Source organism: Gossypium hirsutum, chromosome A07, assembly GCF_007990345.1.
Source record: "Gossypium hirsutum isolate 1008001.06 chromosome A07, Gossypium_hirsutum_v2.1, whole genome shotgun sequence".
Taxonomy (NCBI): Eukaryota; Viridiplantae; Streptophyta; class Magnoliopsida; order Malvales; family Malvaceae; genus Gossypium; species Gossypium hirsutum.
The window spans coordinates 16,402,914-16,425,604 of NC_053430.1; the positions used below are offsets into that span (position 1 = coordinate 16,402,914).

Below are 22,691 nucleotides of genomic sequence, written 5' to 3' on the forward strand. Positions count from 1 at the left end.
TAACTTTTTGTGTTTTGCTTCTTCTTTGATATTCCTTTGGGTTTTCTTTTTTAATGGTAGTACTGAAATCTCTCATTAAAACAGTGTCAACATTCAACTAACTATATTCAAGTTGCACACATTTCTTTTTAACTATATTCAATCACAACATATATTTCGAGAACAAAGTTTAGGATAAATAAAAGGGTTTGCAGTATAGAGATGTAAATCTATGAATTTTTAAAACATCATGTTGGAGGTTCATATTAGATTTCATTATTTTAATTTTTGTATTACTACCATGTTGGAATTTTGAGTTGTGCTTGAAAACAGAGCCCATGTCTGATTTGAGCCTTCTAAGCCCAATTCCACTACCTTGCACAACCTAGTCAACTTGGACACTATTGAACCATTACGTTGGACCCGCAAGCTGAGGCCTACCTATAGAAACTAGCTGGTCAACTTGGCCCACTCACAGCCACCCAGTAGGCCTACTTGGTGTTAAGCATTCGTGTCCTGTATTGATGTAAATTACTTGATTTGATTGAATTGATTTTGAATAGAAATATTTCCCATGTTATTCATTCTTTTTTGTTGATTAAGCAAATACTCTACTGGATATCTATGTTAAATTGATAAACGAGAGGAGAAGTTTTTATAGTTGGTAATCTAAATATACAGGGGCTACAATAAGTAAGTACCTCTGGACTCAAAAATATCATTTAAATTCTAGTTCTAATATCACTAAATGTGTCACTCCATATTCAACTCAATCATCAAATTCAAATGTGTGATATCAGTTGTCGAAACAACTCAAACTATTATAACACAAATACATTCAATGCACTTAACTATTGAACTCATATGCAAGCATTTAAATTCTCATTGATTCTAATATTCCATTAATTTATAAGGTCAATTTCAGAGTTAGGACACAAATCCAAACTCAATTTTCATAATTTCTATGTTATGCCTCGAGACATTCAAATGCACGTCTCGAGACAAGGACATATTGTCTCTAGGCTAAGTTTTAGCCTCGAGACATGCCTTCCCTATTTTCCTATTTTTACTTCGATGTTTTGATGTTTCAAGACAAGGGGTTCCTATCTCAAGTCTTGGAACATGGCTAATCTTATTTTAGGTTTGATGTTTCCATGTCTCGAGACATACATCCAACTATCTTGAGATTTAAAAGTGGAGTCTCAAAACCTAAGCTATTTTTAACAACCCAAATATTATTAACTCATTCTTGAGGCCTTAAGACTAGATGATAAAATGACCTAAATTGCTCAATCTCAAACATTCAAAACATACCAAATTATACCAAATTGTACCTTAACATCCCTGCCCCTTACCTTAATGTAAAACCTTTAAAATGACAAATTTAAACAAAATAAAATAATCACCAAATCATAGTATTTCATACATCGATACCTAAACCACAAATTATCATGTTCAAACTCATGTGAAATAACATAATTAGCTACTAATCAAACAATGAAATTCAACTTTGTAGACCATATAGGCAAAGTTGCTAAACATGCCAAAAATGCACACTTAATATCAACCATAAATACCCTAGGTACATACCATAAGACCCAAAATCATATGTACTTACAAAAGAGATAACCAGACATATCTCTAGCTAAGTTGTTGAGTTGAATATTTGACCACTTCAAAACTATGTCAACTCTCGTTTGAAACTTACGCACGGAAACAAACATAACCATACATTGTGTATTAAATACCCAGCGGTGCTAATATAATTCAAATTCAATATAACAAGATTAAATTGAAGCAAATAGATAAATATGACATTAACTTCTTCACTTTACTTCATCAAAAGATCAATAATCATATAATTCCCAAACTTTCTCATTCAATACTTATTTCAATATTCCATAATTTTATATCATGGTGTACTCCATAATTCAATGTGTCATTCAATGTCCATTTTGTTACTTATTCTTTTCGATCCCTCTTAATCAACAATAGGCATTAAGGTAAACACTCGAATTTATATAACGAGTAGGCCCATGACCCTCTAGGCATTGAGACTATTTTATTCTATCATCCTAGGTTGCTCGACAATGATGGCTTTTAGTATTTGCCCAAACTATTTTATCTTGCCATCTCAGGTTGCCCAACAATGATGACTTTTAGTATTTACCTATGACCCTCAGGGAATTGGAACTAGTAAATCACTGTATCAATGATCTTATGACATGCCAACTATGCCCAAACTACATCTAACATCATTTAATGAGACATGATCATCATTATTATCACCATTATAACACGATTTAACATGATTTCAAGATCTCAATATAACATATATACATATGTATTAAGCATATATTTACACACACATGTCACAATTCAAGCAGTCAAGGTTGATTTCAACAATCACGACATCAAATTCATCATTTCATAATTTGAGAAAAGATACACTTACCTCAGCAGGTTCTTTATATTTGATTATAAAGACTTTGTAGGCTACGAACAAGTAATTGAATTATAAAAGTACAAATCGATTTTATTATTCATTGCTTGCCTTCGCTTTAACCCTCAACAATTTAACCTAATCATTAGCTATTGTATTTGATGGCCCAATGTGATGAAGGAAAACCTAAGTGTCAAAACCATCTTTCAAATTTAAAGAAAAACTGGGAATCGACTTTTTGAAAATAAAACGTGGAGTCGCCACCAATCTTTTTGTTTAGGTATGATCGGATCACCTAGAAATTTGGTTATAAAATATTTCTTTTTACTAAAACAACGACTTTGGTCTTACGAAAATATGAGAAAACGGGTTCGGGAGTCGGTTACGTATGAGGAAGGATTAACACCCTCACTACGCCCAAAATTGGTACCAAATCGATTAAATACTAACCTTATGTCTAAGATTTAAAAATGTTTTTTGAAATGTGGTTCCTTTTATAAACATTTGAATAGCCCAAGTTGATTGTCAAAATTATCTCGTTTCAAAGGAATACAGCATCACATCTAGCACGATAGGCTACAATCCTTTATACCCTCGAAAACACGATAAATTTCAACTTCCAAAAGTTTATATGTTGAAAACCGCAAAATGTGCCCAATTATTTAGTCCAACGAGAAAATCGAAACCCAGCACAGTAGGGCACGACTCCTCGAATTTCTAGACATCAGACATTGCCTTATTTTAAAGTTTGGAGAACATGAGTGAAATTCTAAAGGAATATTCGGTTATTTTGAACAAAGGAGAAATCGCAACCCAAGACGATAGGGCACGATTCCCGAATTGCCAAACACCGAGTATTACCTTTGTTTTAAAGAATTTTTAAATGAATAATTATAAAAATAGCTTAAAACGCATCAATGCGACTTGAAATAAAACGAAATTAATCTTAAAGATTTGGAGCTTATAAAACCAAATTTCGTAAACCAAGTGGAAAACAATGATATGGGACAATATACACATATGAGATACAATCGATTAACAAACTAATAATTAAGTATAACTAACCTAAAAATATAACCCGATTACGATCATGCATGGGAAATAATTGATATAATAATACAATGACGAAAATAATAATATAACAATACAACACAACCAAAACAATACACACAATAATATGCCACAATAATATACATAGCATGATAGAAAATAATCAATGCAAGATGTAAAAAAAAAAAGAAACAAAATAGCAATTAGAAGCCAATGTGCTATAAAACGATTTTAAAATAATGACGAATAAATGCACACATAATATATAGGTTAACAAATTTGCACAAAACTAGGGATATATAATTATTGAAATAGATATTATAGAAATAAAGTTTAAATTAAATCATATGCAAAATATTTTAAACACAAATTCATTTAAAAATTGACAAGGTACATGTTAACTTAAAAATATGAAAAAAATGGTGGAATACATGATAAGATATACGTACCAAACATATATATATATAAATATATTTAGGAATAATTATTTGTAAAAAAGACATGAAATGAATGATGCATACAAAATTAAGTTAGCTTATGAATTATATATGTACCATTATACAAAAAGAACACTTAAAAGAAATACTAAATAAGGTACTAAGATAATGTAATATCGAGAAACGTTTAAAAATAATAATTTTATAAACGTAAAAATGAAATTCTCAAAATATTGTCATATATACATAAAAATGTTAAGTGAATCACAAATCAAGAAATATTTTAAATAGAAAACTCTATCAAAATAATTTATGTATCAATATATAAAAATATTTAAACAAAACTTTAATAATAAGGTATTAAAATAGTTTAATGTAAAAATAATTTTAAAACGATGTTCTTGTCAAAAAATAAATAAGAATATTGTTAACTTCAAAATAATGGTTATTATAAATTAAAATTTTAATGAGAATAGTGTGTATGCAAAGATGCATAAAATATTTTAAAAAATAGGATGCACAATGTGAGAATAATAAGATAAAAAATATTCAAAATAATTGTACAAATATTAAAATGAATCAACACATGTACAAACGTTAAATATATTGCAAAATAATAGGCTATACTAGTAAAAGACTGAATTAAAATTGAATTTAAATAAGAGGGATAATTTGAAAATAAAACAATAACAATAAAAAGGACCAATATGCGATGCGCGCAAATGCGTGGGGACTCAAGCTGGAAATAACCCAGCTCCCAAAACGCAGTGCTCAGGCGCGGATCCATTTGTAAACAAGCGTAAATTACGGGGCTATATTAAAAGAATAAATAAAACAAATGGTATGCGATTGAACGATCGCGCAAAGGGGGAAGGACCAAATGGACAAATTTCCCATTGATGGGAAACACGCAGATCCTTCCCGGGTCGGGTCACGCACGCGGGTCATGCCATGAAACGACGCCGTTTTTGGAGCCACTGAATCAGGCTCAAAACAACGCTGTATTCAGTCCTTTAAAAAGGCTTCAATTTGGCTTTTCAGCCACATTAACCCTAGCCCCTCCCCCCCCTTTTCCTTCAGCCGAACCCTAGGTCCTCCCTTCTCAAGTACCAAACCGCCATCAAGAACGGCGTCTCACGCTTCTGGCTTCGATTTACTGCTCTTTGGCCTCAAAACCCCCCTTTAGCTTCGATTTCGACGAAGCAAGAGTGGATCGGCGGCCAAATCGCACGGTATAGCCTCTTTTCCTCTCTTTCTTTGCTTTCTATTATAATGATGAATGGATCGAAGGAAAAATGAACCCTAGAAATGCAAAAGCTTCAAGAAAGTTTAGCAAAAATCACCTTTTTTTTCTATTTGGTTGATTTGTATTGCTTGTGTGTAAAAAAAAAGACCTTACAATCGCTGTGTCCTTGGCTTTTATAGCCGAAATAGAAAAAAGAATAAAATAAATACAATTTTTCTCTTTCTTTTTTTGCTGCTGTTGTGTTTGTCTCGTTCGTTTGCAGGTACGGAGTACGGGGCATACGTTGGCCCTTGGCGTGAGGCGTACGGATGCGCGGACGTGGCTGAGGCTGCTGGAGCGCTGGAGCGTACGGAGGCACTGGAGGCTAGCTGCGGCGCAAGCATAGGCTAGGGTTTCTGCTTTGGTTTTGGCTTTTGGGTATTGGGCCTATTTGTATTTGGGCCGGTTTTATCATTGAGCTTGGTGTATTGGACTGTAAACTGGACATTTAATGGACTGTTAACATTTAGATTTTTTGTTTATTTTATTTTGGCTTTAATGTAGACCCGAGCAAATTGGCCCGTTTACAACTGTCCCTCTTTGCTCATTGTCGTGTAACGAGAATAGAGCAAAGACTTCAAAGAGGGCCAACTTTGCCTGGTTTCGCAGAATCATGGCTTCTTTGGTGTTTTTCTCTTCAAGGTAGCCTTGTTCCGGTCCTCTGTAACTTTAGGGATATAGGAATTATTGCTCCTATCTGCTCTGCTGTAACTCTAGAGAGACTAGCCTTGTAGCTTTTAATTTGCTCTACTGCAACTACTCCACTGCAACTTCAGAGAGATAAGACTTGCAAATTACAGCCTGTTACCCTACCACTTAAGGGGTTAAGGCTTGCTTTCTTTGATTTGTTCCACTGCAACTTCAGGGAGACAAGATCTGCAATCTTCAGCCTGTTACCCTACTACTTAGGGGGTTAAGGCTTACTTTCTTTGATCTGTTCCACTGCAACTTCAAGGAGACAAGATCCGCAATCTTCAGCTTGTTACCTACTACTTAGGGGGTTAAGGCTTGCTTCTTCGATCTGCTCCACTGCAACTTTAGGGAGACATGGTTCGTGTATTTTATATTGCTCTACTGCAACTTTAGAGAGATAAGGATTGTGACTCCGATCCGATCTACTGCAACTTCAAGGAGATAAGATCTGCTGCTTTCGGCCTGTTACCCTACTACTTAGGGGGCTAAGGCTCACTGTCTTTGATTTGCTCCATTGCAACTTCAAGGAGACAAGATCTGTGAATTCACTGATGTTGCTACACCATTCTCTAGGGACATGATCTGTAGAATTGGTTTCATGTATCTATGCTCATGCCAAATAATTAGGATGCCATGATCAAAAATGAGTCAAATGCTCTTAACTAGATGAATGATTATGAATGCAGAAATGTTGTGAAAATGATTCCTTTTTAAAGGCTTAAGGTATCACTGCTCATAGTTCGTCAGGGTTCTATCATTGATATGCCACCATGTCTTCTTGTTTAGCCGGAATCTTTGACAGAAGATTTGAAGAAATAGTCACAATTTGGACTATTCTTTTTCAAATGCTTCCAACTTTTGAACCTGGTTAGTCCTGACTAATGGCCCTGTTTTAAGTCCTTGTACTATTTAGAGACTTTCCAGAGTAATATGTATAACTTCTTTTGTGTGAATATTATAAATTCAAAAATCGTGATTTCAACAAAAATGTTCGAAAGAGATTCTCATAATGGACAAGATGGAATTTTATTGAGCAAAACTCAAAGTGAATAAATTAAACAGGATAGCAGATCTGTTAGGGTACAAAATAAGATGAGAAAAAGGTGCCCCAGATATCGCAGCACGAGCTTCACTATTCCAACTTCTCAAAGGCCATTTCGAGCTAAATATGTGTTCAGGAGATCCTGCGTATTTCGTTGATGCTCCAAGATGTACAATTCTTCCCTCTTGTTAATTTTGGGAAGAAAAGACTACTACATGCCCCATATTCAAAATTTGAGCTACCCGTTTTCGGGTTTTCAACTCAAAAACCCCTTTGATCTCAAAGTGCCCTTTGTGAGTTTTCACATTGGCCTCTCCCTTTTTTTTTTTAGGTATCAAAGTGCCCTTTACGGGTTTTCACATTGGCCTCTCCCTCTTTAGGTAAAATACTTTTTGACGGAATCTGAATTCATAGGATTAGGCAAGTTTTTCCCATCCATTTCGACTATAATTAATGCTCCTCCGGAGAAAGCTTTCTTCACCACGTAAGGCCCCTCCCAATTACGCATCCTTTTTTCCTCTAAAATCCTTCTGTATAGGAAGGATCTTTTTCAAGACTAGGTCCCCCTCATGGAATTCCCTCGGGCGAACCTTTTTATCATAGACTCGTATCATTCGTTTTTGGTACATCTGACTATGAAGAATAACTCTTAGCCTCTTTTCTCCAATCAAGTTCAATTGATCGTATCGAGACTGGATCCACGCTGCTTCATCTAACTTTAACTCCGAAAATACTCGAAGGGATAGGATTTCGACTTCGATTGGCAAGACCGCTTCCATTCCGTAGACCAAAGAGAAAGGCGTTACCCCAGTAGAAGTCCTGACTGATGTTCGATAAGCTAAGAGGGCAAATGGTAACTTCTCATGCCAATCTTTGTAGGTCTCAGTCATCTTCCCCACAATCTTCTTAATGTTTTTATTGGTCGCTTTCACCGCCCCATTCATTTTCGGGCGATATGGTGACGAGTTGTGGTGTCTGATCTTGAATTGACTGTAGACTTCTACTATCGTACTATTGTTCAAGTTTAATGCATTGTCAGATATGATCCTCTCTGACATTCCATATCGATATATGATTTCTTTTTTTAGGAATTTACTCACTGCCGACTTTGTAACATTGGCATATGAAGCGGCTTCTACCCATTTGGCGAAGTAATCGATAACCACAAAGATGAACCGATGCCCATTGGAAGCTTTCGGTGATATTGGTCTAATCACATCTATACCCCACATAAAGAAAGGCCATGAGGGAAGTCATGACATACAACGGTGAAGGAGGCACATGAATTTTGTCTCCATAGATCTGGCATTTATGACATCTCTTGGCGTAATTGACGCAGTCTCCTTCCATAGTGGACCAATAATACCCGAATCTCATAATTTGCCTAGCCATTGTAAAGCCATTAGCGTGCGTCCCACAGACGCCCTCATGGACTTCATCCAAGATTTTTTTAGCCTCTACAGCGTCTACGCATCTCAATAGCGCTTGATCCTTTCTTCTTTTGTATAGGATCTCCCCATCTAAGACATAGTCAATGGCCAATCTTCTCAGTTTTCTTTTGTCATTCTCGCTTACCTCATCCAGGTATTCACGATTATTTACGTATTGCAATATATCGTGATACTAAGGGTGATCATCTTTTTTTTTCATCTTCTTCAATATTGTAACAGTGGGCCGGAGTTTCATAAATGCTCATCCGGGTGGGTTTGACATCTTCTTGTTTATTCACCTTGATCATGGAAGCTAAGGTGGCCAAAGCATCGGCCATCTTATTCTCGTCCCGTGAAAGGTAGCAGAAGGTAATGTCATCGAACTCTTTAACTAATTCAAGGACCAGTTTTCGATAATCAATCAACTTGGGATCTCTGGTCTCCTATTCTCCCTTGAGTTGATAAATCACTAGCGCAGAATCTCCATACACCTCTAGCACTTTAATTTTGCGTTCTATGGCTGCACAGATACCCATGATACACGCTTCATATTCTGTCATGTTATTCGTACAATCAAAATCCAATTTACTAGTAAATGGATAATGATCTCCGTTTGGGGATACCAAGATTGCCCCGATTCCATTACCCACAGCATTTGACGCCCCATCGAAGTTTAGTTTCCAAGGAAGTTCTTCCAGATCACCTTCTTCATTGGTAGCAACACACATCAGGTCTTCATTCAGGAAATCGAAGTTCAAGCGCTCATAGTCTTCTAAAACTCTACTGGTCAGAAAATCTACTATTGCACTCTCTTTTACTGCTTTCTGATTCATATAGACTATGTCGAATTTGGAGAGTAGAATTTGCTATCGGGCCATCCTTCCATTCAAAGCTGTTGACTCTATAATGTACTTTAAAGGGTCCAGTTTTTAGATGAGCCAAGTAGTGTGATACAACATATACTGCCTCAACCTTCGGGTTGTCCAAACTAGGGCGCAACACAACTTTTCTGTCGGTGGGTACCTTGTCTCACATTCAGTGAACTTTTTACTAAGATAGTAAATAGCCTTTTCTTTCCTTCCTAACTCATCATGCTGACCCAGTACGCATCCCATAGAATTCCCAAATACTGCTAAATACAGTATCAATAACTTATTGGGGTTCGGTAGCGTCAGCATCGGAGCGTTGGATAAGTAGTGTTTGACCTTGTCGAAAGCTTTTTGGCATTCTTCATTCCATTCACCTGGGTTGTGTTTCTTGATGAGGAGGAAAACAGGGTCACATTTCTCAGTTAGTTGTGAAATGAACCGAGCGATGTAATTTAATCTTCCTAGAAAGCCTCGAACCTCTTTTTGGATACACGGCGGAGATAGCTCTTGTATGGCTTTGACTTTGTCTAGATCAATCTCAATCCCTTTCTCACTAACCACGAATCCGAGAAGCTTTCCAGACTTAGCTCCGAAGGTACATTTGGCTGGATTGAGTTTTAGCTGAAACTTCCTCAACCTTAAGAACAACTTCCTCAGGACTTGTATGTCATCCTTCTCTGTTCGGGACTTTGCAATCATATCATCGACATAAACTTCGATTTCTTTGTGCATCATGTTGTGAAAAAGGGTTACCATGGCCCTTTGATATGTTGCACCCGTATTTTTCAGTCCAAACGGCATCACCTTGTAGTAGAACGTGCCCCACATGGTTACAAATGTGGTCTTCTCCATGTCTTCAGAATGCATCTTGATCTGGTTATATCTAGAGAAATCGTCCATGAATGAAAACAGTGAGTGTCCTGCCGTGTTATCCACTAAGGTGTTAATATGAGGTAGTGGGAAATTATCTTTCGAGCTGGCTTTGTTCAAATCTCTATAGTCTACACACATTCGTACTTTTCCATCCTTCTTTGGAATGAGAACAATGTTGGGTACCCACTCTGAGTATTTTACCACCTTTAAAAATCCAGCATCAAACTGCTTTCTAGCTTCTTTTATTTTTAGCAAAACGTCGGGTCTCATTCTTCGGAGTTTTTGCTGAACTAGCTTACATTCTTCCTTTATGGGGAGTCGCTGCACCACGATATCAGTGTCCAACCCAGGCATGTCTTGGTATGACCATGCGAAGATATCTTTGAATTCTTGAAGTAATTCGATAAGGTCTCGCTTCATCTCCATGGTGATACAAGTTCTAATCTTCACCTCTTGCCCCTTTCCTAAGCTCACAATTTCTACTGATACTTTGTGAAGTAGGATTTGTTTCTCGTCTTATTCTATCATCCTCAACAAATCAAGAGATAGGTTATAGCCTTGGTCATCTTCGAAATCTTGAGAATCCTCCATACACATATCTCGCTCAAAAGGAGACTCTGAGCGCTAGTAGTGTCACTAATATCATTGATATCTGGGGACTCGTTATGAGGATAAAAAAATACAAAGAACCAAAAGAATTTAAGAATACTTATCTGTATGGTATGATTATGAATGAAGAATGAAAGAATATTTAGAAGAATTTTCGAAAAAGAATCTGAAAGTAATCATTTGTATAATATGATTATGAATGAAATTGAAAGAATAAAAGAATATCTGCTCAAACTACGTATTTCATTAAAATCACGTTTTTGAACATAAGCCTATTTCACAAAAGTTCTTATTACTCCTAGGCCTAGAGCAATAAGTGTGTTTTGGACATTACTCTGAGTCAGCTCTAAAAACTACAGGAATCTCTTCCGCAGTCTAGTTATCCAGAACACTTCCAAGTATGCAGGGGCAAATGCCCGACAAATTTTCTCCTCCAACCTCTTCTTCGTATGTGGCGTTGATGTCTAAGCTTTCCAACCTTTCTTCTATGGCTTCCTTTCTGGGAGTGCCTCTCTCGGGATGAATGATTCCCCCGGACATAAAAGTTTTCGATATATGGGGGAATATCATCGGCTCCAATTTGATTTCCCCCCTGTTAACCGTGCTCTCATTCTTTCTTGTTTCTTTTCCAACTCTTTTTTCTGTTATCTCACGTCTACCTTAAATCCCAAGACAAAGTGGTCTCTCTTGTCCTTCAATACTGGCGTTTCAACCCTTCCTTGAAGATGTCTCCCAAGTCCTCTTCCGAGTAGAGCTCATTTCCCAACCGTCAACTGTAGACTCATCCTTATAGTTCTGGATAATTTTGGCGTCAAAATCTTACTTCCTTCCATAATGAATGTCGCATTAACCAATTCCAAAGACCAAAATGAGCATTCGATTGCTTCGTCATCTGTCTCCAAATAGGGTGCATCATTACTTACAGCTGCAGTGATATCCTCTTCAGCATTTATCGTTATCAATCACCCATCTGACACTAACTTCAACTTTTGATGTAACGAGGAAGGCACTGCCCCAGCTGAATGTATCCAGGGTCTCCCCAATAAGCAGTTGTATGAGGGCTTGATATCCATCACTAGGAAATCCACCTCATATGTGTTTGGCCCGATCAGAAGAGGTACCTCAATTCTTTCTATCACCCTTCTCTCCGTACCATCAAATGCTTTCACTATGTTCTGGCACTCTTTCATGTGAGAATTGTCTATAGGTAATCTGTTTAGTATAAACAATGGTAGAACGTTCAAGGCTGACCCATTGTCAATCAGTGCGCCTGGCAGCGTATACCCTTTACAGCGCGTGGTGATGTGTAAAGCTTTAGTCGACCCCCTGCCACCGGGTGGTATCTCGTCGTCTTTGAAGAAAATAAAGTTATCGGTACTTATGTTGCTAACTAAGCGGTCTAGCTTGTTGACGAAGATATCATTAGCAACATATGTTTCATTCAAGACCTTCATCAGCGCGCTGCGATGGACTTCCGAACTTAGGAGTAAGGCCAGCACAAAGATACGAGCTGGTTGTTTACGTAGCTGTTCCACCACACTGTACTCGCTGTGCTTTAAGAATTTTAAAAACTCCTTAGCCTCCTCCTCGTTAATTGGCTCATTAATAGGAAGTTCAGATTTGGTCGCTTTTTCCTTCATCTCTTCGACCACTAGGGCTTTTCCTTTTACGGGCTGTGCCTTCTCGCTTGCTGTATCGTAACGTCTCTCGTTATGTGTATAGGAGCCCTTATATTGGTCCTCTTTTGAAGCGTCAACCAGGTTCTCTTTTCCTGGGATCGTCACGTTACAGTTGTAATTCCATGGGACCCTCTTACTGTTTTTATACGGGAAGACTGTAGGTCTTTGGATTATAACTCTCGGTGGCATTTGCACTCCTGCTTCATTATTTTTGGGTCGCGATATGATGACCACGAGGTAGTTAACTGTTTGGTTCTGTGCCGTCGATTTTCCCTCTGATGTACATATATCTCCCTCTACGGGGTTTTTGGTTTCTTCATAAAACTCCATTTCCTTATTGTTTATCATGTCCTGTACGAGGGCCCTGAACTCCACACACTCTTGAATTTCATGCCCCACCTGGTTGTGAAACTCACAGTAGTTCCTCTCTTTTTCAGATTCTTCTCTCGAATTCAACACGATCCTTCATCTCTTGACCATCTCCTTCCACACTCGTCTTAATGGGGTCCTGACTTCTGCAACCTCATACTTGATCTTCTTGCTTCCGCCTTCACTTATCCCGTTTACTCCTTGGTCGGTATGATTGGGGAGCGGGTTTCCTGCTACATTAGGTACGGTTGGGTCATCAAATCTTACAATCCCCATTTTGATAAGTCTTTCGACCAGCTTCTTGAAGGCGGTGCAATTTTTGGTCGAATGCCCAGTGATTCCCGCATGGTATTCACATTGGGCATTTATGTCATGCCATTTAGGAAACGGAGGTTGCAGTGGCTTCAGGTAAAAAGGGGACACTACATGAGTGTTGAATAGGTTCTGGTACAGCTCCCTATATGTCATGGGTATAGGCGTGAACTGTGGTCTTTCTGTATTCTCCCTCGTATTGGATTCTTGTCTCACAGTACTATGTTGATTGGTGGTCACCGTTCTTGGTTGATTTACAATGAGTGACTTGGATTGGCCCTTATTGAATGTACTCGTGTTGTTCACTTCGTTATCTCTTTTCCTCGGGGCTGACCTTTTGGTACTTTCTCCTGCTTCTATTTTACCGCTCCTCACAGCGTTTTCAATCATTTCACCCGTCATCACTATGTCTGAGAAGCTTTTAGTGGCACTTCCCAACATATGAGTGATAAAAGGGGCCTTCAAAGTGTTGATAAAGAGCATCGTGGTTTCCTTTTCTAGAAGCAGCGGCTAAACTTGTATGGCAACTTCTCTCCATCTTTGCGCATACTGTCTGAAACTTTCATTTGATTTCTTCTCCATATTCTGGAGAGTGATCCTGTCGGGGGTCATGTCCGTCACATGACTATACTGTTTCATAAAGGCTTGAGCTAGGTCTTTCCACGAGTTAATTTTAGCACGGCTCAATTGGTTATACTATTTAGATGCTGCTCCAACCAGGCTGTCCTGAAAGCAGTGAATTAATAGCTGGACGTTGTTGACGTATCCCGTCATTCGCCTGCAAAACATAGTGATATGAGCTTCGGGGCAGCTCGTTCCATTGTACTTCTCAAATTCAGACATTTTGAATTTGAGGGGAAGGACCAAGTCTGGGACCAAACTCAGGTCCTTAGCATCAATCCCGTGATGACTATCGGGGCATTTTTCCTCCAGCCATTTACACCGTTCTCCCAATTGTTTCTATGATTCCATCCTTGTCTTCTCTTCTTCTGCGACTTCATTCAAATCGGGAACAAACGGATAATTTGGGTTATTAACAGGTTAAAGCCTGAGCTGACTTGAAAATTCATCGGTATCGAAGGTCCGACCTGAATCTACTGAACCATGATCGTAACAGATGGTCTTTGTAGATTAATCTCAGGTTGTATCGGTACATGTGTCGGAGTGAAGCCAGGAGGGTATTGAGGGTCTTCATTAGTTTCCCCAACATTGTCCATGGGACCCTTTCCTTTATCCATTCTTCCCATCAGCAATTGGGACAATTGACTCATCATCTCTCTTTGGGATTCCATCATTTGCTCTTTCATCTCTCGTTGAATCTTAGCTAGCTGCTCTTGCATCTGTGACTGCATTTGTTCCTGCATGTCCTTTTGCATTTGTTCAAATTTCTCAAGTCTTTTATCCATTGACTTTTTCCTTGTACCATAGAGGTGCGTACTTGGTTGGTTTTCGTTGATTTCCAGATTACTGAAATGATTTTTAATTAATTAGAAACCTTTTATGACTTTTAATGCATAATGATGTGATGTAATGCAAATGCATGAATGCAAATGAGGCATCAATTTTGATTCAATTCCCTTTAGAAAACTTCACTAGAAAATAAAATTCTTTTACATAAAGCTGAGTTACAAATAAAACTTCGCTCTAATGCTCAAAGTCTTAATTTTCCTAAGCAACGAGGCTAGCTCTTGCCCGCGATCTGACTCCAACTCATACTTTATGCTCAGTGCATCCGCTTGTACCGCTAAAGCTTGTAAGTAATCAGCTACCTCCCGAATCTGGGTTATGGCTTCCCTCATAAGGTAATCCTTGTTTCTGATTTGGTCTTGCGCGTGGTGAAGCTGCTCCTTCCAATGCTTCTCATTTGCCTCGAAAACTGAATCCGCATCTCACAGTTTTGTAGTGACGCTTCTAATTCTTCTACTTGTCCTTTCGTTTCTTCTACCTTGCTCAAACTTGCCCTCAACTCTATTACGGTATTGCAGTTTCGATACTGATGAAAAGACTTCTCGAGTTCTGCCACTCTAGCCCTTAATTCACCTCGTTCATTTCTGCTTTCTGATAGACTCTTCTCTAAATATTCATTTCGTGCTTGAGCTTCTCGGAATTTCCTTTCCCATCGGTCGGCTTTGGTCTTTTCCGCTTGAATTTCATGGTGCCATTGTTCGGAAGTTTTACCTAACCCCGCAGTCCTCACAGATAGGCGTAGCTTCTTTTAATCAGTCTTTAAGCTGTCTAGATCTTCTTCGTCCTTACTTTTCCCTTTTCTCCACTTCTCAGCCTCTAACATTTGAACATCAACCTCTAATCTCAGATGCATCATCTCTTCCTCCAATTGTTCGATCTTTTTCCCAAACTCAGAACTCTTCTTTTCAAAGTCTTGTTTTATAATTTCCAATTCTGATGGGGCGATTTGTAATTGTTCCACCATAAGTCGAGTATCTCCCAAACTTAGTCTAGGAACATTATCATTAACCATCTTCCTAAACCATCCATCATACTCGGGCGTCACAATGGAACCAACAACCAACCCCTTCATCCAACGAGTTTGCTTCTAAGCATCAGACAGTTTCCGAACCTTCTTCTTATAATGGTTACCTTTAAAGGAGAATTCACACTGAGCAAGCCCGTATGTCGCAGGTACAAACTACCTTGATTTATACTGTCTTAATGTAAGCAACGAAATATATCCAATAGCTCCCCAAATTCCTAACAACGGCACCCAATCAAAGCTTCCACATCGATACATGATCTCGTCAGGAACCATCCAATAAGCTCCCTACTCTATATCCCCCTCCTTGAGGTTTTAGAGGATTTCTATCCACTTCTCCTCTGAGATATCCTCTCTCCTTTGTATGGCTGCCTCCTCTTTTAACAGGGAATAACCTTCGGAAAAGACCTAATAAGAAACCTTGTCTACCTTCCAAAAGTGCCAATGAAACCATATCATCAACAGTTGTGCACATCCAATAAACCGCCCCTCGTTCATCTTCCGACACGTGCTCAAGGATCTGAACGTCTCGGCCAATATTGCTGGTACAGGTGTGATTCCCTTCTCAAGACGATCGAATAGGTCAATGACTGCCTCGTCTACGTGCCTTAAAGCCTTAGGAAGAATTACCAATCCATAGATGCTTAAGGCGAAGATATCAACCCTCTTTCTTTCATCTGGATGCGTTAAAACCAAATCTCGCAAATTCTCCCAAGAGATACATTTACTATCTCCTTTTTGTTGAATCCGAGCAGTGACCCAAGGCTCGCTCATCCCTAAAAACCCTGGCATAAGTTTTTCTAACTTGAACTTTTGGACACCTGAGCAGGGTAGTATATTCCTCTATGGTAGGTATTAAATCTACTTCCCCAAAAGTGAAACACTTGTAAGCAGAATTCCAAAACTGAACCATAACTCGAAACAGGTACTTGTCCACCTTAATATCTAGCAAGTAAGATATATCACCATAGCTTTGATAGAACAACTGTTTGGTCCTTTCATTCCAACGAGCCCTTATATCTCTCAACTCTTGCAACTCATTCTGTGCTACATTGACGCGAGTGAATTCCTGCAACTCTGACGTATATCCTTCTGCTAAGCTATCCCCTCTCTTTGATTGTAACTTTTCTGACCATGCGCGAACGGCTGCGTTATCCACAACTTTATTAAGAAATTCATTCTCCATGTCAAACTTTCTAACTTAGTAATCAAATACGAATCAACACCTCCTTTAGTATGCAATGTCATGCAAAACACAATCAAAACAAAACACAGGTTAGCATCAAATAATAGTGATAAAATGTAGGTACATAAACGATAATTACAACACATATACGGGTAAATACTAAGGCTTGATGCGGCTCCACCCAATGATAGCTCCTAAGGTTCGGTATATGTGGTTCAGTTCTAGAGATAAGGTACTTGAACCAGCAGATTCCTCAATCCTCACCCATTATAGCCTCATATAGATCGAGTTCGGTTCAGGGGGATACATTTCCCTATGACCATGCGGAGATGAAAATCTCACAAAATCATAGGTATGGATGTACCCTGGAAGCAATCCACTTGCCCATGCGGAGGTGAAGACCTCATGAAAGCATAGTTTCTTACTCTCACTTAGAAGGTGTGACCACAGCGGTCATGCAATGAAATGCGATATTATTCTACAGGACCTGAATCATGACAATCATACAAACAAATGCAATCATGATTTTCAAAGTAAATTTTCAATACTTCGACAAAGGACAACAAATAATTGATTTTATGGATAGACTCTCTTGTTTGGTCCCTAGTGGAGTCGTCAAGCTATCGAAACCATCTTTCAAATTTAAAGAAAAACGGGGAATCGACTTTTTGAAAATAAAACGTGGAGTCGCCACCAATCTTTTTGTTTAGGTGTGATCGAATCACCTAGAAATTTGGTTATAAAATATTTCTTTTTACTAAAACAACGGCTTTGGTCTTACGAAAATATGAGAAAACGGGTTCGGGAGTCAGTTACGCATGGGGAAGGATTAGCACCCTCATTACGCCCAAAATTGGTGCCAAATCGATTGAATACTATCTTTATGTCTAAGATTTAAAAATGTTTTTTGAAATGTGGTTCCTTTTATAAACATTTGAATAGCCCAAGTTGGTTGTCAAAATTATCTCGTTTCAAAGGAATACAGCATCACATCCAGCACGATAGGCCACAATCCTTTATACCCTCGAAAACACGATAAATTTCAACTTCCAAAAGTTTATATGTTGAAAACCGCAAAATGATGCCCAATTATTTAGTCCAACGAGAAAATCGAAACCCAGCACAGTAGGGCACGACTCCTTGAATTTCTAGACATCGGACATTGCCTTATTTTAGAGTTTAGAGAACATGAGTGAAATTCTAAAGGAATATTCGGTTATTTTGAACAAACGAGAAATCGCAACCCAGTACGATAGGGCACGATTCCCGAATTGCCAAACACCGAGTATTACCTTTGTTTTAAATAATTTTTAAATGAATAATTATAAAAATAGCTTAAAACGCATCAATGCGACTTGAAATAAAACGAAATTAATCTTAAAGATTTGGAGCTTATAAAACCAAATTTCGTAAACCAAGTGGAAAACAATGATATGGGACAATATACACACATGAGATACAATCGATTAACAAACTAATAATTAAGTATAACTAACCTAAAAAATATAACCCGATTACGATCATGCATGGGAAATAATTGATATAATAATACAATGACGAAAATAATAATATAACAATACAACACAACCAAAACAATACACACAATAATATGCCACAATAATATACATAGCATGATAGAAAATAATCAATGCAAGATGTAAAAAAAAGAAACAAAATAGCAATTAGAAGCCAATATGCTATAAAACGATTTTAAAATAATGACGAATAAATGAACAGATAATATATAGGTTAACAAATTTGCATATAAACTAGGGATATATAATTATTGAAACAGATATTATAGAAATAAAGTTTAAATTAAATCATATGCAAAATATTTTAAACACAAATTCATTTAAAAATTGACAAGGTACATGTTTACTTAAAAATATGAAAAAAATGGTGGAATACATGATAAGATATACGTACCAAACATATATATAAATATATTTAGGAATAATTATTTGTAAAAAAGGCATGAAATGAATGATGCATACAAAATTAAGTTAGCTTATGAATTATATATGTACCATTATACAAAAAGAACACTTAAAAGAAATACTAAATAAGGTACTAAGATAATGTAATATCGAGAAACGTTTAAAAATAATAATTTTATAAACTTAAAAATGAAATTCTCAAAATATTGTCATATATACATAAAAATGTTAAGTGAATCACGAATCAAGAAATATTTTAAATAGAAAACTCTATTAAAATAATTTATGTATCAATATATAAAAATATTTAAACAAAACTTTAATAATAAGGTATTAAAATAGTTTAATGTAAAAAGAATTTTAAAACGATGTTCTTGTCAAAAAATAAATAAGAATATTGTTAACTTCAAAATAATGGTTATTATAAATTAAAATTTTAATGAGAATAGTGTGTATGCAAAGATGCATAAAATATTTAAAAAATAGGATGCACAATGTGAGAATAATAAGATCAAAAATATCCAAAATAATTGTACAAATATTAAAATGAATCAACACATGTACAAACGTTAAATATATTGCAAAATAATAGGCTATACTAGTAAAAGACTGAATTAAAATTGAATTTAAATGAGAGGGATAATTTGAAAATAAAACAATAACAATAAAAAGGACTAATATGCGATGCGCGCAAATGTGTGGGGACTCAAGCTGGAAATAACCCAGCTCTCAAAACGCAGTGCTCAGGCGCGGATCCATTTGTAAACAAGCGTAAATTACAGGGCTACATTAAAAGAATAAATAAAACAAATGGTATGCGATTGAACGATCGTGCAAAGGGGGAAGGACCAAATGGACAAATTTCCCATTGATGGGAAACACGCGGATCCTTCCCGGGTCGGGTCACGCACGCGAGTCATGCCATGAAACGACGCCGTTTTTGGAGCCACTGAATCAAGCTCTAAACGACGCCGTATTCAGTCCTTTAAAAGGGCTTCAATTTGGCTTTTCAGTTACATTAACCCTAGCCCCTCCCCCCCTTTTCCTTCAGCTGAACCCTAGGTCCTCCCTTCTCAAGCACCAAACCGCCATCAAGAATGGCGTCTCGCCCTTCTGGCTTCGACTTACTGCTCTTTGGCCTCAAAACCCCCCTTTAGCTTCGATTTCGACGAAGCAAGAGTGGGTCGACGGCCAAATCGCACGGTATAGCCTCTTTTTCTCTCTTTCTTTGCTTTCTATTATAATGATGAATGGATCGAAGGAAAAATGAACCCCGGAAATGCAAAAGCTTCAAGAAAGTTGAGTAAAAATCACCTTTTTCTATTTGGTTGCTTTCTATTGCTTGTGTGTAAAAAAAAAAAGACCTTACAATCGCTGTGTTCTTGGCTTTTATAGCCGAAACAGAAAAAAGAATAAAATAAATAAAATTTTTCTCTTTCTTTTTTTTTGCTGTTGTTGTGTTTGTCTCGTTCGTTTGCAGGTACGGAGTACGAGGCATGCGCTGGCCCTTGGAGTGAGGCGTACGAAGGCGCGGGCGTGGCTAAGGCTGCTGGAGCGCTGGAGGCTAGCTGCGGCGCAAGCATAGGCTAGGGTTTCTGCCTTGGTTTTGGCTTTTGGGCATTGGGCCTATTTGTATTTGGGCTGGTTTTATCATTAGGCTTGGTGTATTGGACCTGTAAACTGGGCATTTAATAGACTGTTACAATTTAGATTTTTTGTTTATTTATTTGGGCTTTAATGTAGACCCGAGCAAATTGGCCCGTTTACACTAAGTTTTTCATATTTTTTTTCTTAATTTGGTACGACACACTCACACACTTGGAGAAGATGATGAAATATTTCTGCTCTTTCCATCCACTAGAATATATATATAAGCAATTAAACATTGAATTATGGTAATTAAACTTAATTAACCTTCAAAAGATTAGCAATTAATGTTATTCAACTAAGTATAATGAATGTATAAGATCATATTTTACCACTTCATGAACCAATAAAGGCCAAGTAGCCATTTGATCCTTGATTAAATTGTTATATAAGTCCTCTTGTATTTTCTAAACTAAAATTTAATAGCGACTGTATTTTTATAATTTAGTCATTGTACTATAATTAACAATTTTTTCGATTTAATTATTTGACCATCCAATAACATATATTTGTACTGGACACATCAATTATTCTATTAATAATTTCACTTATTAAATTTATGAAATTCTGATTTAAAAATTATATTTTTCGATACCAGTTAAAATCAGGTTGTTACAAAATTAGTCGGGGATTTAAACAAAGCATTAATCTTGATAAGTTAAAATTGAAGACTAGCAGTAAAATTGTAGCACATTAAGGGAGGACAGTGTCTAAAATCTCCTTTAAATTTTCAACATCATTAAATCTAGTCATATTTAGCCAGTTTGAGCTTATTCATGATGAAGATGTCGAGACAATGATAGCAGTTCATTGCAGCACCAAAAATCATGTAGTAGAATTATATGTGGAGTAGGACGATGTTGGGCAGAGGAACGTAGTAACCGAAGATTCCTAGTCCATCCAAACTACCTTAAAATATATCCCCACCAATGGGTTAAAAATATGAATTGTAGGAGCCCAACAAGCAAGTGCCATCAGTGTCTCAAAGGAAACGATCTTCAAGCAAGTGCCATCAGTGTCTCAAAGGAAACGATCTTTACTTTGTTGGTTGGATTTTGATCTTAATGACCTATTAGATGATCCGTACGTATACAACTTTGCACGATGATATTTGATGATGTTCAAAAATCCCGCATTCGACCTTAATGAAAATGTTGTTGAGCTGGACGTGGAAAATATGTCAGTTGATGCTGCATACAGTAATGTCAATAATTCTGAATTTAGTAATCCTTACGTCAACGATGTATTGGATGATGCCAATGTTCAAGAAGATGATGATTTTGATTCCAACCAAGGCATCCCACCTAATACTGTTGCAAACTTGGCTTATTCTAGCGGACATAGTTTGGTTCTTTCGTTGCATAAACCTCCGTGTCGTAGATGAGATACATGCCTTAAAATTTCCAAAATATCCTTATATAGTATGGATCCACATAATGAGTTCTGATGTGCATTTTGGAAATTCGGGCATAAGTTTAAAATTCTCGATGAAGGAGGATGTAGCATGAGTCATGAAGAAGCTTAGCTTTAAAGTCGCCGTAGATTTCAAAGTCCTGATATCTACGTGTGCAACCATCTCAACGTTTCTTCCTAAAACCTTGTCTTCATAGATTTTTTTGATTTTATATCTATTTAATCTAAATTTGAATTAATTCAAAATCTTAAATTTCAAACAAAGATTTTTTTTAAAAAAAAATAAAACTATAAAATTAAAGCAAAGCAATGGAGGCTTGCTCTATTTAAGAAATTTATTTGCACATATTGAATTGTTTATGGTTAAAAAGTTAGGTCAAAAGTAGATGGTGTTCAATGAGCAAGTCTATAATATATCCACTCATTGCTCATTTTGAATTCAGTAAAGTGAAGCAGTTTAGGGTTCCTTTCATACATGGCCCATCAGTTATGCTTTCTACTTTGGAACTTTCTTGAAATTTGAATCATCATTCTTGGCTTTCAATTTTAAACTAATATTCAGTAGTTTCGGTTTTGTTGTTATTAAAAATTTTAACTATTCATCAACTTATATCGGTGTTTATGGGCTTCTACCAAGATTTTAATATTTTTAAACCATTTTATCCTAACTATTTTTATTCTTATAATATTCAACTTAATTAATAATTTTAAAATGTACATGAGGTGATTCAGTTTTGTATGTCTCTTAAGCCTTTCATCTTTGACTGCAAACTGCTATGTGTCTTGTCCGTCTATACATACATTATCATCTTCAAACGTACGGTGTCGTGTCCTGGTAGATTACGCCTTCCACGGATAATTCAACCTATAGTTCCACCTCTCTACCTTAATCTTCAACTCTATCTTTTATATGCAGCTTGTTGAGGGTCGACTCGTTTGATAAA

The 22,691-nt window shown here is 36.9% G+C and overlaps 1 long non-coding RNA gene across 1 annotated transcript; it reads left to right on the forward strand.

Moving 5' to 3' along the window:
• Positions 1-19,702: 19,702 nt before the first annotated feature.
• Positions 19,703-20,409, forward strand: LOC107942936 (uncharacterized). Its single transcript, XR_005930402.1, has 2 exons — positions 19,703-19,890; positions 20,168-20,409. It is a non-coding gene; the product is annotated as an uncharacterized lncRNA (long non-coding RNA).
• Positions 20,410-22,691: the final 2,282 nt, after the last annotated feature.